This window comes from Hydra viridissima, unplaced genomic scaffold (genome assembly GCF_058129835.1).
Source record: "Hydra viridissima isolate aposymbiotic clone 2 unplaced genomic scaffold, HvirCarnegie_v1 scaffold_4, whole genome shotgun sequence".
NCBI lineage: Eukaryota > Metazoa > Cnidaria > Hydrozoa > Anthoathecata > Hydridae > Hydra > Hydra viridissima.
Genome location: NW_028324303.1, coordinates 5514642 through 5520721, shown reverse-complemented (window position 1 = coordinate 5520721; position 6080 = coordinate 5514642).

Sequence of the window (6080 nt, the reverse complement as noted above, 5' to 3'; positions counted from 1 at the left end):
GTGCAGAATATTGAATTTGGGTAGATTTCATGAATCAAATTTTTAATAAGAAAGTAACGATTGGACCTGTAAAAATGGAAAGATCTATGTTGCTCAGATCTTTTTATTCGTCTAAATTGATGTTTCATAACTGGGGATTTTCTACCCGAATCTGTTAATCTCTCATCTTGCTCTTAAATAGTTAATTGGAACGAAATGATTTTTTTTTTTTTTTTTTTTTTTTTTTTTAATCTGTTTCAGGGGGTAAAAAAAGATTTTTAAGAAATAAATATTACTTATTAATTACATTTTTTATATTAGATATCGTTGTGAATGTTCGAATTTTAATCAAAAAGGGCAAGTACTTAAGTCTGGGTATTGTGCACAATGTTGCCACCCCAAAAATGTAATATAATGATATACTATATTCCAAACAGTTTGGCTTTAAAAAAAGTATTTCAACTGAGCACGCAATTATTCAATTTGTTAGGGAAATTTCAGAATCTTTCGAAAAAAAACAATATACCCTAGGAGTCTTTTGAAGGATTTCGATACCGTTGACCATAAAATGTTGCTTAAAAAGCTCGAATACTATGGAATCACAAACAATATGCTAAAGTGGTTTCATAGTTACCTTTCAAATAGAAAGCAATTTCTTACCTCTAATGATGGCCTTCAAAGTGACTATACTGAAATAACCTGCGGTGTCAATTTATATTAATGATTTCAGTAAAGCAGCTAATCATCGGAGTATTATGTTTGCTTATGATACAAGCTTGTTCTTATCAAACAGTAATATTAATGAGCTGTTTTCTGATATGAACTAAGAACTTAAATGCGTATCTGAGTGGTTTAAATGTAACATATTGACCTTAAACCTTGATAAAACAAAATACATTCTATTTCACCCTATATCTAAAAAACGTTTTTTACCAACAACCATGCCAAAAATTCTTATTGATGAACTAGAAGTAAAAAAGGAAACTTTTACTAGTTCTCTGGGCATTTATCTTGATGAGAATGTTACATGGAAACCACATAATGACTACATTAGAATAAAGGTTTCTAAAAATATAGGAGTCCTCTATAAGTCAAGAAATTATTTAAACAAAACCATTTTAATCCAACTCTATTACTCATTTATACATAGTTATATTAACTATGCAAATATTGCTTGGGGAAATACAAGCAAAAGTAAGTTGCGTACTCTTTACCATCGTCAGAAACACGCAATACGCTTAATTTGTTTTGAAAATCGACTTACGCACTCAAAGTTTTTATTCAATAATATAAAAGTACTTAACATTTATGAAGTAACAGTTTCTAAATTGTTCATTTGTCTCAGTTTCTAAATTGTTCATTTGTCTGGGATCAACAACACGGTCTTCTTCCTTCCATATTTCGTAACTACTTTAACAGTAGGACAACGTGTGGGCATAACCTAAGATCAGTCACTTTTAACAACTTAACCATCCCACAAAAACAGACAACTAAACATGGAATAAATTCCATTACATATCAGTGTATCCTTTCTTGGAACACCCTTCCGTACACCCTAAAAACAGATTTTATCGTTAGATCCAAGAATCTGTTCTTAAAGTCACTCCATCATTTTTATCTAAAAAGTTACGCTTAACTTTATTCTTAACCTCTATAACTTTTTTCTTTATGTTTATGTACATTTTATAATTTCTTATTTGTGTATATGCGTATATATGTATGTATATGTGAATACATTATAATAACTATTTGACCTATATTTTAATTCTTTTAAAAGTCTGTTTTATAAGTGTTACTTATAAATTTTTGTAAAGTTCTATTTTTACTATGTGACTAGTTTATTTCTTATGTTTTTCTCTTATCTTTTCTTTATATTATTTAGGTCATTGCGTTTTATTAGTGAATTACAATTTGCAATGACCTGTGTTTTTTTTGTAACATCCTTAACACGAAATATATATTGATTGATTGATTGATTGATTGATATTGAATGTATATAAAATATTATGCTTTATGTTTCAATGTAAAATCAATTCGTCCTTACACGTTTTTAAAGATTTTATTACCTTAAAAACAAAAAATAAGTATACACTACGAAATGATAACTCACTCTTTGAACCCTTTTGTCGAACAAAATTCAATCAGTTCTGTCGAGCTTATCGTGCACCAAATCTCTGGAACAAAATTGTGTTACCTAATTTTGATTTATCAATTACCTTCCCAGTCTTTAAAAAGAAATTTAAAAAATTCGTTCTCTTTAATGACAATATATTGAAATACTTTCAAAAGTAAGAAATTTGTATAAACACGCTCTTTTGTTTTTTGTATTTTGTTATTTTTATTTGTCTATATTTATTAATTGCTTAAGTTATATTCTATTATAACTTTTTATGGTTCTGGCGACAAGATCATTAGATCTTCTATCAGATACCATATTTTTATTTAAATTAGTCTATATATCACGGATTTTATTGCAACACGAAAGCATATATCTAGGATTTTGATGTATTACGAGAACATGTCATGGATTTTGGTGTATTACGAGAGCATATATCACGGACTTTATTGTATTACGACTAATTAAATGTAAAATTAAAAAAAAAAAAAACTTTTTTTTGTTTAAACTTAGAAAAACTGATTTACTTTTAAAAATTCGCAAAAATATCCTTCCTCTTGAAAAAATATCCTTCCTCTTGAAAAAATATCCTTCCTCTTGAAAAATTTATTGAAAATAGATGTAAGAAGTTAAAAATTTTTTTAAAAAAATGTTTGACCAATAGAAATTTGACCAGAAATAAAAAAATGTGCACCTCTTTAATAGTTTGACCAGAAATAAAAAAGTTACAACTTTTTTTTGAATAAAAGAAACGATCACTTTAATGTATTACTTTAGAATAAAACTCGTTCTATCAAAATTTCTCCAACGAAGCAAATTGAACCTAATTCCGTTTGGATCTTTTTTAAACGTGTTCTAATATTAACCGGAATGTTTGATATTTTTAGTTATCGGAAAGTTGTCAATATTGACCGGTAAAGCAAACTTTTGAATTAAAAGCTCTAGTTAATTTCAAAATAATTTTGGAAACTGAATTAAGTTGTTTTAATGTTTTGTGTACCCACTTCAAAGTATTCCGATTGTATATAATATTGTGTCAAACAAGTACCTTAAAATCTCCTACCCGCGATTACGATTTAATACCCCAAGGGATATTTCTTTAAAAGTGCGCATAAAGTCAATTGTGAAAAAAAATGTTTTTTACCGCTCTAATTTGATGTTATTTATAGGTTTTCAAATTAAGGCGAATGAATTTATTTACTGGTAATTAATTGTACTGGTATGGACACTTTCAGATCAGGGGGAGGATATTTACTACCCAAATGACAGAGAAACTTTTTTAACTTCAGTTGACACAAATCTTCGGCAATAATAGAAAGATATCTTATGGGCATTTTTTCTGGGAAAGATCTTAAGTGTAAATATTAGTAATCCCAATAAAGATGCAACAATAACACTGGGCTAAATTCAAGTCCTCTTCTTGAATTATTATAATCATTTGCAGTTAAAGGTGACTTAGGTTAGGAGAAAAATGAACATCAAAACACCCAGATGCAAACTAATTTGAACCTAAGTGAACCTGAAGCAGGCAGGCACATATTTCCAATCTATAAAAAGCTATTTCAACTATAAGTAACTACTTGATAAATTTTTTCTCTTGTGTTTGTTTAGGCCTGAAAATAGTAAACATCCTTGTTGTTATGCAAAGTCATGGGAAAATTTTGCGGTATCTCCACACCATGACCAATTTGAGATTTTTTGTCAACTTTTAGAAGCTGTCGTTTTCATGCTAAACAAAACGCTAAAATCTTTTGCTAAAAATATAAAGAACTTTTCTGGTTTATGAATATTTACTCATTTTTATGCCCAGTAAAAAGACGGAAGAACAAATTAAGTAACTAATGTACTTTAAATAAAATAACATTTTTTTACGCGCTTATTAATTACAGTAAAAACATTTCTATAGTCTTTTCTCAGAAACAGGAGGGAAATGGAATGACAAATTTTCAAGATATAATTGGTTCCAGATCCAAATGTATTTAGTTACCTAAAATTTAAAGATTTCTTTTGTAGAGAACTTTTGTAGATTTGTTGTAGAAGTTGTAGATTTGGATTGTACTCTGTTTATATTTTGACTTGCCAGTGATCAGTTTATATTTTGAGTTGCCAGTGATCAATTTATATTTTGAGTTGCCAGTGATAGTTTAATGGTCAAACCTAACCCACTTTTAACTAGCGGTAAGTTTTGTTTTTGCAAATGTTGTTGAAATTTTATTTTACAACGCGTCATTTACATAGACAAAAAAAACAATCACTTAACTTTTCCGTGCGGACAAATAATAGGAACATCTACATAATATATCATCAACGTCGAAGTGACAAAGAAGAAGTTAGCAGAACTAATAACCGCAAAGAAAACCGCTTAAGAATAAATACTCTTTAGGATAAAATCCATAGCACCAGATCAACTAATTATTGTCTGATACGGAACAATAAGTTATTGTAGGTAAATTTATCATTTAACAGGTACGTGTGTTCACAACTTCATTTTTCGTAAGTTTCGTAGAGAGTATTAATTTTAAAGAAGTTTCCACACATTAAGTTGAAGGTCTTCGACACATTAAAAAGTTGAAGGTCTTTGACACATTAAAGTTGAAGGTCTTCTAATGGTTTATATGTTACCAGTTATTTTACTAAAAAGTTTAATTTTTCTTTGGTTTCGCATTTTCAATGTCAGGCATATGTCACTTAAGCCAATTATTAGAGGTTGGCCTTAACGCCAATCGGATGAGCTTAATGCTTGAATAAATGTTTTGCACAAGAGTCTAATACCTTGAAAAAAACGGCTGTTTTAACAAATGTGTTGGCTATAGAATGAAAGATATAAAAAGCATGGTCAAAATAATGCAAAAAAACATAACTTCCCTTACAGAGTCAAAACCTGCGTTTAAGAAAACCTTGCTGTAAATGGAACCCCCTGAGATTACCACTAACGTCGGTAACTCGACCATACAATTTCTGCATTCGCACTCACCCCCTTTTCTTACGATAGAAAATAAAACATCGCTTCTCAACCCTAGAAGTTAGGCCCCTAAATAAGATGAGATGAGCGCTTCCTTTTTTTTTTTTTTTTTTTTTTTTTAACTGCAGGTGCTGCTGCTCAACTCCGGCTTCTGCATTTTAGCAATTTCGTTTCTCCATTAAGTTGTTGTTAATAAGTGCTACATCACAAGACCATTATTGAGCTTCTTTCGGAGGTTAAATTTCCTATGTGTTTTGAGAATACAAAAAGTTAGCTGCCAGTAAGGTAACGTGCGTGCACACTTTCTATTTATGGTATGTAAGATCCTAGCAAAATGAATGAATTTGGTACATCCCGAGACCTATGACACATTTTCACTTAAAAGGTTTGATTAAAAATTTGAAGAGAAATTTGAAAGAGAAGGTTAAAGGAGCATTTAAGAATTTTTTTTAAAGAGGGGAAACCCTTTTACAACTGCTTGCTCTAAGTCTGTTCCTTCTTTAATTTTACCAACACATTGAGTTACTAGAAAATTTGCAATCTAATGCTACTCCAGAACTATCACCAACTTGATTTATGGGCATTTAGCATAGTTAATTAAAGTTGCAGTAAGATTAGTTTAAAATGAAATAAAATTTTGTTTTTATTTTTAAAATAAGCAGTCGAAATATTTTTAACTCAAAAGATCAATCGCTTTAATCTTCAGCAATAATATGTCACTTCTGCAAAGAGATAATTCGACGAAAGCGTAACTAAATTCCGAGCAAATTACAAAAAATTCCGACCAAAACACACAAAAATCCGAACTAATTCATAATTATGCAGGCAAATACAATAAACTAAAAAAGGTAACCACTATAACTGTCACTTTAAGTGCAACTTTATTTACAAGTTACAAATGTCATTGACAGTGGTAACAAAATTAGCAACAATAGTAAATATTATGCAGCTGATAAGAATCATGTGATAAGAATTGGCCAATTAGAATACTCCAGCGTCAAAAATAAGTACTACTTATCATGC